The following is a 13,590-nucleotide window of genomic DNA, read 5'->3' as shown; positions in this document are numbered from 1 at the left end:
TGCTCGATAAAAAAATTGATAAAATTACAATTTAGAAAAAAAAAAAAAAAAATTTTTTCTGCTATGTAATATACGTAATAAAAAAATGTAAAAAGATAAAATGTCTTCATCAATTTAGGCCAATATGTATTCTGCTACATATTTTTGGTAAAAAGAAAAATCCCAATAAGTGGATATTGATTAGTTTGCGCAAAAGTGATGGCGTCTACGACCTATGCGTTTTTTTTTTTTTTTTACTAGTAATGGCGGTGATCAGCGATATTGTGGGGGACAAATCGGAGGGACACCTAACTGACACTTTCCAATCTCATTTTGTAGGGAGCCACCGGTCGAGATAGTGAAGGAGGAACAGACCCAGGAACGGTGAGTACTGTGTGTATACACATACGTCTAGGTTTTTATATTTTTTACACTTTGTTTTATAAATTCTGGTATTTTTATAGATTGTGGCCCAGATTCACAAAGAGATACGCGCCGTACCCACAGAAGCACATACAGTAGGTGAACCCGATTTTGTGTCAATCTCGCTCTCTTTCTCGGCGAGATTGAGCACCTACGAGCCCCATCGCGGGAGCCAGCGCCGAGCTGGCTTGCCGCGATGGAGACAGAGCCGTCATAGAAGCGACGGGAGATCCGACTTGGATTCCCGCCAATTCTACACGTGTGCGGCGTTTGTTATGAATCCTGAGGGGGAAGTCCCCGCCGGATTTTAAATAAAAATCCGGCATGGGTCCCCCCCTCAGGAGCATACCGGGCCCTTAGGTCTGTTATGGGTTGTAAGGAGAGCCCCCCTACGCCGAAAAAAACGTCGTAGGGGGTCCCCCTACAATCCATACCAGACCCGTATCCAAAGCACGCTACCCGGCCAGCCAGGAAGGGAGTGGGGATGAGCGAGCGCCCCCCCCCCCTCCTGAGCCGTACCAGGCTGCATGCCCTCAACATGGGGGGGTTGGGTGCTCTGGGGCAGGGGGGCGCACTGCGGCCCCCCCCACCTCAGAGCACCCTGTCCCCATGTTGATGAGGACAGGGCCCCTTCCCGACAACCCTGGCCGTTGGTTGTCGGGGTATGTGGGCGGGAGGCTTATCGGAATCTGGGAGCCCCCTTTAATAAGGGGGCCCCCAGATACCGGCCCCCCACCCTAAGTGAATGAGTATGGGGTACATCGTACCCCTACCCATTCACCTGCAAGAAAAGTGGTAAAAACACAAATAAACCACACAGTGTATTAAAATATTTTATTAGTCTGCTCCGGAGGCCGCCCCCTGTCTTCTTTATTAGCTCTTTTACCAGGGGGGGCTTCTTCTTTGACGTCTTCGGGTGGGTGGGGGCCGCCGTCTGGTTCTCTTCCACCGCCGGGGGGGGGTGGCTTTTAAAAAAGCCCCCACCCCCCCGGCGGGTTTCCTCCGGCGTCTTCGGCGGGGCTCTTCTTCTTCCGCTATCCCGACGGGTCTTCTCCGCTATCCGGGGGGTCTCGCCGCTCTCCGCTGTTGACTCGTCGCACCCCGGTTCTTCGTCTCGCAGTCCGGTCCCTTCTTCCGTGCTGTACGTCTTCTTCCGCGCTGTGACGTCATGTTCTTCACTTCTCTTCTTCTCCCGATGTTGACTCGCCGGTCCTCCTCGCTGAAATGACGGATGCGCGCCTTGCATCGGACCTATATAGGCCTCACAGTCCCATCATGCTCTGTACCTACCCATGTGATACCTACCCACGTGGGTAGGTATCACATGGGTAGGTACAGAGCATGATGGGACTGTGAGGCCTATATAGGTCCGATGCAAGGCGCGCATCCGTCATTTCAGCGAGGAGGACCGGCGAGTCAACATCGGGAGAAGAAGAGAAGTGAAGAACATGACGTCACAGCGCGGAAGAAGAACTCACAGCACGGAAGAAGACGTACAGCACGGAAGAAGGGACCGGACTGCGAGACGAAGAACCGGGGTGCGACGAGTCAACAGCGGAGAGCGGCGAGACCCCCCGGATAGCGGAGAAGACCCGTCGGGATAGCGGAAGAAGAAGAGCCCCGCCGAAGACGCCGGAGGAAACCCGCCGGGGGGGTGGGGGCTTTTTTAAAAGCCACCCCCCCCGGCGGTGGAAGAGAACCAGACGGCGGCCCCCACCCACCCGAAGACGTCAAAGAAGAAGCCCCCCCTGGTAAAAGAGCTAATAAAGAAGACAGGGGGCGGCCTCCGGAGCAGACTAATAAAATATTTTAATACACTGTGTGGTTTATTTGTGTTTTTACCACTTTTCTTGCAGGTGAATGGGTAGGGGTACGATGTACCCCATACTCATTCACTTAGGGTGGGGGGCCGGTATCTGGGGGCCCCCTTATTAAAGGGGGCTCCCAGATTCCGATAAGCCTCCCGCCCGCATACCCCGACAACCAACGGCCAGGGTTGTCGGGAAGGGGCCCTGTCCTCATCAACATGGGGACAGGGTGCTCTGAGGTGGGGGGGGCCGCAGTGCGCCCCCCTGCCCCAGAGCACCCAACCCCCCCATGTTGAGGGCATGCAGCCTGGTACGGCTCAGGAGGGGGGGGGGGGCGCTCGCTCGTCCCCACTCCCTTCCTGGCTGGCCGGGTAGCGTGCTTTGGATACGGGTCTGGTATGGATCGTAGGGGGACCCCCTACGCCGTTTTTTTCGGCGTAGGGGGGCTCTCCTTACAACCCATAACAGACCTAAGGGCCCGGTATGCTCCTGAGGGGGGGACCCATGCCGGATTTTTATTTAAAATCCGGCGGGGACTTCCCCCTCAGGATTCATAACAAACGCCGCACACGTGTAGAATTGGCGGGAATCCAAGTCGGATCTCCCGTCGCTTCTATGACGCGCTTGCTGGGATGTGCTGTCACTATTCCAGTGAGTGCAAGATGTCGGCGAGATCTCGGCACCATGTCGCCGAGTATCAGCGCGACGCTGTCGTGCTAAAAGCACAATATCACAAACACCTACTGTACACGCGAAATTAGGCTTCACCCGTCCAACGCAACTGTCCTCCGCCGGCGAAACTTAGGCGCATATTTAGGCTAGGCGTATTCTTCGTTCCCATTGATTTGCTATTCAATTATGCAAATGAGGGAGAAATGCCGATTCACATGCGTACGATTGTCCGTCGTAGGCTACGCGCGGTGCGCGTAAGCTGCTCGCCCGATCTAAAGTTACCCTTCTTAAAAGCAGGGGTAACTTTGCAACGGACTTGCACAGGTCAGCTGGAGAGCAGCAACAGCAGCAGCGTGACAGAGGAGCTGAGCAACAACACTTGCAGGACAACACATCTGTGTGCCAACATGTCAGGAGCAGCCGTGGTCATAGTACTACGGCGTCTACAAGCACGCAGGAGGAGGAGGAGGGCACAGGAGAGGGTACCCCGAGATCGCATGGACCTCTTTGGCATGGTTGAATCGGAGGTGTTTCACTTGTTGAGATTTGACACTGAAGCCATCATGGAAATAGTACGATCCCTGCAGGATGACCTCACCAGCCCAACACATCGATCACAAGCAGTGCCGCCACTGCTCAAGGTCATGGCAACCCTGCATTTTTTGGCCAGTGGATCATTTCAAAGAACCAGTGGAAATTTGGCTGGGATGTCCCAATCCACAATGAGTAGGTGTGTGCACCAGGTTGTCCCCGCAATCCTGAGACGCATGTCCCACCACATTGTGAGACCCACCCAGGAGGTCCAGCAGGCGAGGGCAAGAACCGATTTCTATAAAATAGCCAGATTTCCACGCACTGTGGGGGCCATTGATTGTTCTCATGTGGCACTCCAGCCCCCCCGTGACGCTGAGCATATGTACCGTAACAGGAAGAATTGGCATTCCATTAATGTACAAGTAATAACCGATGCTCAAGGCCTCATATGGCACGTCTGTGCTAAACACCCCGGGGCCACCCATGACAGCTTTATCTACCGGCAAAGCGACATCCCAAGACAATTTGAAGAGAACGTGTATGGGGACAGCTGGCTGGTTGGTGAGTGACATGGGAGTCAGGCATGACTGTCCCCCCCCCATGATGCAGAGATCACAAGGGGCACATGCATGACTAACATCCTCCTGTCTTTTCCCTTCCAGGTGACTCTGGATATGCCCTTGGACCACATCTTCTCACCCCATTCCGGAACCCACAAACACCAGGAGAAAGAAGCTACAACGAGGCACATATACGTACCTGGGGAGTGGTGGAGCGCACGTTTGGCCTCCTGAAGTCACGGTTCCGATGCCTAGATAGGTCTGGGGGTACACTGTTGTATGCCCCAGACTTGGTGTGCCAGATTATCGGTGCATGTTGCATTCTGCACAACTTCGCCATGAGAAGGGGCCTGCAGGTTGAACTCCGTCATGACCTGACCCCCGAACCAGACATTCCCCCCCCAACCGAGGGTCCCCCGTCTGCTGAGGGAAGAGCAGTCAGGAGATGCCTCGTGGTAGGCTTATTTTCACGTGCAACACGCACATGAAACATGTCACAATGAGAATGCACGCATGCACACCACTGTGGTCCCTAGCACACCCCCCCCCCCAAACCACAATAAATTGGATTAGACCGAAGTACACCGTGTGGTACTTGGGAGCAGCAACGCCACGTCAAGGCTCCAATTATGTTGCTGTATATTTTACTTAAAAAAATTTGCGAAAAATCTATCCCGAATAATAATAAAATAAATACAACTCCAATCGAGTATCATAATAACATAATATCACTCATATCATGAGTATCATAACAAATTAATAAGACTCATTTCATGAGTATCACTTAAGAAAAAAAAATCATATCGAGTATAAAAAGAAAATAATCTAACTGGCACTCATCTGGCCCGACGTGGACTACGCCTAGTGCCAAGGCTCCGTGCCCTCTGTTGCCTGGGGGCAGCCGCGGGTGGGGGGGTGGGTCATTGGGAGGAGGAACATCCCCCGGTCTCTCCCTGGCTGCCTGGATACCCTCTAAAGCCAGGGCTATGCGGGTGAGGACCGCAGTGGTCTGATTCCCCACCGCCTCAATGGCTGCTGTATTGGCCTGTATGGCCACTCCCAGGCTCCTGACCTCTGCCACAAGGCCTGAATTTGTGTCATCCAGGTCCCTAACGCAGGTCACCAATGCAGTGCTGTTGGCACTGACCTCCTGCACATTTTCGGTCATGGCGGCAGTGAAAGCAGCCTGGGTCTGCTGCATGGAGGCCAGGCTGGCTGCCACCCGGCGCATATCACATGCCACAGAACCCACATGGACCCCTGGCCAGGTCCATTGCCAAAGTGGCTTCTAATGCGTCAGGATCACCCCTCGTCTTCCTAGTTTCCTTCCTGGGTGCAGGTGAGGCTTGTGGACGACAGTATGGGGAGGCCCCTGAGGGCACTTCCCTTAGGGAGGATGGGCTTCCCAAAAGGGTGGAGGCCCTTGGGGGGGATCCCATGAAGTTGGAGTCCCTTGGGGGGGTATCCCCTATGGAGGTGGAGGTATGGGAGGGTCCAGCGGCGGTGGTCTCATCCCCAAGATAAATGCCATCATCCAGGTGCCCGTGCTCCTCCTCCACTTCCTCTAATGGAGAGGTGTGGACACTGGTATCCTGGGATGGGGTTGGTTGCCCAGCTGCAGAGGGTGGGCCCGCTTCATCCTGCACATCTGTGGATGACACAAAACATTCACATGTTGGTGGACCCACACACTTGTCACATATTCACTCCCCCCCCCCCCACATGCTAGACACCAGCTAAAAGATAAAACACACTCACCTGTCCTCAAGGGCTGATCAAAAGACTCGAAGCCCTCCAGGCCCTCCACCTGCTCCTTCTCCAGGCACCTGGCAATGACCTGCTCATCAGGTGTCAGGCTGATCTTCAGGGCTGGTCCACCTCCGGTGCCCCTTCTGTGTTTATTGATCTTGGCCACCTTCTCCTTCACAAGACGCCGCAGGTCGTTGATCTTCTTGGCTATCTTGTTTGGGGTCCGTTCCGCTTAGCCAAGGGCACTCACCTCCGCTGCAATCTGTGCCAATATCTGATCCTTACGGACCTTGCTGGTCGAGCCACTCTCCTTGCCGTGGAGGTACTTGTTGTACCTTGTCATGGCATCAATAATGACCGCCTTCTCCTCATTATGAAAGTTTTTATCCCTCCTATCTTTAGACGCAGCTTCAGACATGTTTTTGGATAAGAACAAGGCAAAAGTAGCCACACCAAACGACCAAAACCAGCAGGTGTACTTTTGCACTTGACTGGCGCATGTCTGGGCGGATTTATGCCCTGGGCGGAAACGGTGGGCTGGGTTATCGTGGGGGAATACGCTAGGCGAATTGGCGTGCATGCTCAGTGGGACGCGGGGCATGCGATCACGTGACGGCGCATGCGCCGTTCGTTCGGACCTTCATTTGCATGGGGTCACGCTTCATTTAAATGGATCACGCCCACCTCCTTCCCAATTTGAATTACGTCGGGTTACGCCGTCTAAATTAAGTTACGATGGCGCATCGCAGCGCGCATTTGCTTGCTGAATAGGCTGCTTGCCTCTCTAAGTTTCGACGGTGTAGTGTATCTGCGTTGCGCTACGCCCGCCTAATGATGCGCCGAGGTACGTGAATCTGGGCCTGTATATTCAGACAATTGCGCGGTTGTGCGATGCTGTACCCAAATAAAATTGGTGTCCTTTTTTTCTTTTGGTGGGATTTGATCACCCCTGCGATTTAAATTTTTTGCGCTATAAACAAAAGAAGATCGACAATTTTGAAAAAAAAAATACAAATTTTTTACTTTTTGCTATAATAAATATCCCAAAATGTTAAAAGAAATTATTATTTCCTCAGTTTAAGCCAATATATATTCTTCTACATATTTTTGGTAAAAATAAATAAATAAAAATAAATGTATATTGATTGGTTTGCGCAAAATATATTGGGGCAGATTCACAAAGAAATTACGCCGGCGTATCTCTTGATACGCCGGCGTAATTTCAAATTTTGAACGTCGTATCTTTGTTTTGGTATCCACAAAACAAGATACGACGGCATCTCGGCTAGATCCGACAGGCGTACATCTTAGTAGGCTGTCGGATCGAAGCTGCAATTTTTCGGCGGCCGCTAGGTGGCGTTTTCGTCGAATTCCACGTCGAGTATGCAAATTAGCTATTTACGGCGATCCACTAACGTACGTCCGGCTGGCGCATTGTTTTTACGTCGTTTGCGTTCGGCTTTTTCCGGCGTATAGTTAAAGCTGCTATTATGAGGCGTACTCAATGTTAAGTATGGCTGTCGTTCCCGCGTCCAATTTTGAATTTTTTACGTCGTTTGCGTAAGTCGTTCGCGAATAGGAATTTGCGTAGAATGACGTCACCGTCGTAAGCATTTGCTGGTTCCGGTTTAATTTCGAGCATGCGCACTGGGATACCCCCACGGACGGCGCATGTGCAGTTAAAAAAAAACGTTGTTTACATCGGGTCACGACGTATTTACATAAAACACGCCCCCATTACATCTATTTGAATTCCGCGCCCTTACGCCGCCAGAGATACACTACGCCGCCGTAACTTACGGCGCAAATTCTTTGAGGATTCGAAATAAAATAAATAAGTTATGGCGGCATAGTGTATCTTAGATACGCTGCGCCCGGCGCAAAGGTACGTGGATCTGCCCCCTTGTGTCTACAAAATAGGGGATAGATTTATGGCATTTTTATTATTTGTTTTGTTTTTTTTTACTAGTAATGGCGGCGATCTGCGTTTGTTTGCGGGAATATGACATTGCGGCGAGCTTGGCGAGTCGATCGCTTTAAATTTTTTTCTTATTTATTTATACACTGTCCTTTTAATAAATTGGGGTCACTTTTATCCCTATTACAAGGAATGTGAACATCCCTTGTAATAGAAAAAATGCATGACAGGTCCTCTTTAATATGAGATTTGGGGTCAAAAAGACGTCACATCTCATAATTGCACTTAAATGCAATAATAAAAAAGAAAAAAATCCCCTGTAAGACCATTGGGCGGAAGTGACATTTGACGTCGCTTCTGTCATCCAATGGTGCGGAGCCGAGTGGGGCCCATCATTCCCTCACTCGACTCCCAGCCTCACAGGGAAAAGGACCCGATTGTCTCCGCCACTAACGACGGCTCCGGTAAGCGGCGGCAATGACCGGAAACGCGTGGGAGTTGGGTGGCCACCTCTCCCGCCCCCGATAAAAAGTGATCTTGTGGTGAAGGAGGAGGGGCCACAAATGAGGTATGTCGCTGTCCTTTTTTTTTCACAAATAGAGCTTTCTTTTGGTGGTATTGGATCACCTCTGCGTGATAAAAAAATTGATAAAATTACAATTTAGAAAAAATAATGTAATATACGTAATAAAAAAATGTAAAAAGATAAAATGTCTTCATCAATTTAGGCCAATATGTATTCTGCTACATATTTTTGGTAAAAAGAAAAATCCCAATAAGTGGATATTGATTCGTTTGCGCAAAAAAGTGATAGCGTCTACAACCTATGCGATTTTTATTTTTTTACTAGTAATGGCGGTGATCAGCGATATTGTGGGGGACAAATCGGGGGGACACCTAACTGACACTTTCCAATCTCATTTTGTAGGGAGCCACCGATCGTGATAGTGAAGGAGGAACAGACCCAGGAACAGTGAGTACTGTGTGTATACACATACGTCTAGGTTTTTATATTTTTTACACTTTGTTTTATAAATTCTGGTATTTTTATAGATTGTATATTCAGACAATTGCGCGGTCGTGCGACGCTGTAACCAAATAAAATTGGCGTCCTATTTTTCTTTTGGTGGTATTTGATTGGTTTGCGCAAAATATATTGTGTCTACAAAATAGGGGATAGATTTATGCCATTTTTATTATTTGTTTTGTTTTTTTACTAGTAATGGCAGCGATCTGCGTTTTTTTGCGGGAATGTGACATTGCGGCGGACAGATCGGACACTTTTGACCCTTTTTTTGAACAATTGACATTTATACAGCGACCAGAGCTAAAAATAGCCACTGATTGCCAGTGTTGTTCATCTTCCTTTAAAAAAGTAAGTAGTTACAATTACAAGTTACTTGTCCGAAAAAGTAATTGAGTTAGTGACTCAGTTACTTTATTGGCAAAGTAACTAGTTACTCGGCAAAGTAACTGAGATTTATTTTTTTTTTATATTCTACAATGCAATTACGTTCTATAACATCTTTAATATCAAATATGTTTATATTAACTGATTGAAGAATAAAAACACTATATACAGTATTTTAGAACATTTCGTACTGTGTACAATTATTAATATCATCATCACACTCCACCTGCCCAGGCGGCAGCAATACTGTACAATATAGATTCAGTGTGCACTGCAGCAGTGTCACTCACACTGCACACTGAATCTATATTGTACAGTATTGCTGCCAGTGCCTGGGCAGGTGGAGTGTGATGAATCATCAGAAAACAGAGAATAGTTGAGTTCCTTACCCTTTGGGAGATTTACCCACATTTTCTATGATATCGCCGGAGCAGGAAGTGAGGAATACCTCTACAAGGAAGACACAGACAGCAAAAAAAGAACTGGGTAAGGAAGAGTTAGAACATGTTTACTGCTGCCTGTATGCTCAACACAACTAATGTCGCCCCCCCGGGAAGAGGGGGGGGGGCGTGCTGCCCAAGATGAAAAACACGTTGGTGCTGTGTAAGCCTTACCGGGACCAGGGGGAGCAAAGTTCCAGCAAGAGAAGATGGACGATCCGACCGGAGCTAACAATAGCTCAACAGTATCACGGATGGATCACCGCTGCACTGTAACAATCCACTCTCGGCGCCCTCACTCACGCGGCAGCCAACTCAGCAATTACTCTGCTGCCATCTAGTGGCGGGCGGCCCGGACTGCCCCCACCCGCGCCGCGCGCTCAAAGTAACGTGGTAACGCCGCCAATGTAATGGCAACGGCGTTCCCGCTGGGGTAAAAGCAATCAGGTAGATTACTAGTTACCCCTTGGCGGGCAATCGTTACGTAACGGCGTTTATTTAAACGCCGTTACTTACAACACTGCTGATTGCTGTATAAATGTCACTGGCAGGGAAGGGATTAACACCAGGGGGTGTTCAAGGGGTTAAATGTGTTCCCTCAGTGTGTGTTCTAATTGTGGGGGGAGGGGGACTGACTGAGGGAGGAGACCGATCGTTGTTCCTAAGCATTAGGAACAAATCTGTCTCCTCACCCCGGACAGAACGGGAATTTCTGTGTTTACATACTCTGTCGATATCCCTTAAAGCGCCCGCCGTACAGCTCCGGCAATTCGCGCAGGGGAGCCATTCTGCCACCGTCCAATGACAGCGGGCGATCAGCAAGCGGTTTAGACGTTTGTCACCCTTGCTACTGCTAAAATCGTTTTTTCCTTTTAAGGGGTTTGGAATAGGGCGGGGCTTGTGACATGATCGGAAAACTCCTAGTTGTGAGCCACCGCTCACCGTGCCGGGGGTTCTCAGGGCGGTAGCCACCGGTCACCCCGCTCAGGGTGGGAGCAACTGGTCACTGTGACAGGGGGTGCTCAGGATGGGAGCAACTGCTCACCGTGATGGGGGTGCTCAGGGTGGGAGCAACCGGTCATCATGACGGGAGTGCTCAGGGTGGGAGCCACCGGTCACCTCGCCGGAGGTGCTCAGGGTGGTAGCCACCGGTCACCGTCCCGGGGGTGCTCAGGGCGGCAGCCACCGGTCACCGTGCCGGGAGTGCTCAGGGCTGCAGCCACCGGTCACCGTACCAGGGGTGCTCAGGGCAAGCTTGGCGAGTCGATCACTTTTAATTTGAAATTTGGGGTCAAAAAGACGTCACATCTCATAGTTACACTTAAATGCAATAATAAAAAAAAAAATCCCCTGTAAGACCATTGGGCGGAAGTGACATTTGACCTCGCTTCTGTCATCCAATGGTGCGGAGCTGAGTGGGGCCCATCATTCCCTCACTCGACTCCCAGCCTCACAGGGAAAAGGACCCGATTGTTTCCGCCGCTACCGACGACTCCGGTAAGCGGCGGCAATGACCGGAAACTCGTGGGAGTTGGGTGGCCACCTCTCCCGCCCCCGATTAAAAGTGATCTCGTGGTGAAGGAGGAGGGGCCACAAATAAGGTATGTCGCTGTCCTTTTTTTTTCACAAATAGAGCTTTCTTTTGGTGGTATTGGATCACCTCTGCGCGATAAAAAAATTGATAAAATTACAATTTAGAAAAAATAATGTAATATACGTAATAAAAAAATGTAAAAAGATAAAATGTCTTCATCAATTTGGATATTGATTAGTTTGCGCAAAAAAATAATAGCGTCTACAACCTATGCGATTTTTATTTTTTTACTAGTAATGGCGGTGATCAGCGATATTGTGGGGGACAAATCGGGGGGACACCTAACTGACACTTTCCAATCTCATTTTGTAGGGAGCCACCGATCGTGATAGTGAAGGAGGAAAAGTGAGTACTGTGTGTATACACATACGTCTAGGTTTTTATATTTTTTACACTTTGTTTTATAAATTCTGGTATTTTTATAGATTGTATATTCAGACAATTGCGCGGTCGTGCGACGCTGTTCCCAAATAAAATTGACGTCCTTTCCCCCCCCCCCCCACAAATAGAGCTTTCTTTTGGTTGTATTTGATCTGCGTTTTTTTTTTTTTTTTTTTGCGCTATAAACAAAAAGATCGACAATTTTGAAAAAAAAAATACATACTTTTAACTTTTTGCTATAATAAATATCCCAAAATGTTAAAAAATAAAAAAATTTCCTCAGTTTAAGCCAATATATATTCTTCTACATATTTTTGGTAAAAATAAATAAATAAAAATAAATGTATATTGATTGGTTTGCGCAAAATGTATTGTGTCTACAAAATAGGGGATAGATTTATGGCATTTTTATTATTATTTTTTAATTTTTTTTTACTAGTAATAGCGGCGATCTGCGTTTTTCAGCGGGAATGTGACATTGCGGCGGACAGATCGGACACTGGCAGCATGTGATGGTGCACAGTAGCGGCAATTGATCGGCACACTGTCAGCATTTGATGGGGCACAGTAGTGACAATTGATGGGCACGCTGGCAGAATCTGATGGGGCACAGTAGTGACAGTTGATGGGCACGCTGGCAGCATCTGATGGGGCACAGTAGCGACAATTGATGTGCACACTGGCAGCATCTGATGGGGCACAGTAGCGACAATTGATGTGCACACTGGCAGCATCTGATGGGGCACAGTAGCGACAATTGATGTGCACACTGGCAGCATCTGATGGGGCACAGTAGCGACAATTTTTGATGTGCACACTGGCAGCAGCTGATGGGGCACAGTAGCAACAAATGATCGGGACACTGGCAGCATCTGATGGGGCACAGTAGTGACAATTGATCGGCACACTGTCAGCATCTGATGGGGCACAGTAGGGACAATTGATGGGCACACTGGCAGCATTTGATGGGGCACAATAGCGACAATTGATTGGCACACTGGCAGCATCTGATGGGGCACAGTAGCGAAAATTGATGTGCACACTGGCAGCATCTGATGGGGCACAGTAGCGACAATTGATGGGCACACTGGCAGCATCTGATGGGGCACAGACAGTAGCGACAATTGATGGGCACACTGGCAGCATCTGATGGGGCACAGTAGCGGCAATTGATGGGCACACTGGTAGCATCTGATGGGGCACAGACAGTAGCGGCAATTGATCGGCACATTGGCAGCATCTGATGGGGTACAATAGCGGCAATTGATCAGCACACTGGCAGCATCTGATGGGGCACAGTAGCGGCAATTGATGGGAACACTGGCAGCATCTGATGGGGCACAGTAGCGACAATTGATGGGCACACTGGCAGCATCTGATGGGGTACAATAGTGGAAATTGATGGGCACAGTAGCGACAATTGATGGGCACACTGGCAGCATCTCATGGGGCACAGTAGCGACAATTGATGGGCACACTGGCAGCATCTGATGGGGCACAGTAGCGACAATTGATGGGCACACTGGCAGCATCTGATGGGGCACAGTAGCGACAATTGATGGGCACACTGGCAGCATCTGATGGGGCACAGTAGTGACAATTGATGAGCACACTGGCAGCATCTGATGGGGCACAGTAGCGACAATTGATCGGCACACTGTCAGCATCTGATGGGGCACAGTAGCGGCAATTGATCGGCACACTGGCAGCATCTGATGGCACAGTAGCGACAATTGATCGGCACACTGGCAGCATCTGATGGGGCACAGTAGTGACAATTGATGGGCACACTGGCAGCATCTGATGGGGCACAGTAGCGACAATTGATCGGCACACTGGCAGCATTATTTTTTTTAAAAAGTATCAAAAATCATATTTTTGGGGGGGGGGGGGGGGGGGGTGGACGTGGGGTGGGGGCGGGTGTCCCTGAATGGCAGTTTGGAAATGTGGTCACCCTAGGGTGCCCGTGCCCGGTAGGCAAGTGGTTATTGGCAGCCAGGGACAACAAGCTCATCTATTACTTTACAATACAGTTTCAGTGACATTGGACGACACAAAATAGATTTTTATCCAACGATTTTCTATTTTTTGGTTCCTTTGCTATATCTTTATATATTTTGG

Source organism: Rana temporaria, chromosome 2 (genome assembly GCF_905171775.1).
Source record: "Rana temporaria chromosome 2, aRanTem1.1, whole genome shotgun sequence".
NCBI classification, from domain to species: Eukaryota; Metazoa; Chordata; class Amphibia; order Anura; family Ranidae; genus Rana; species Rana temporaria.
Note: the sequence above shows the minus strand (reverse complement) of the source record.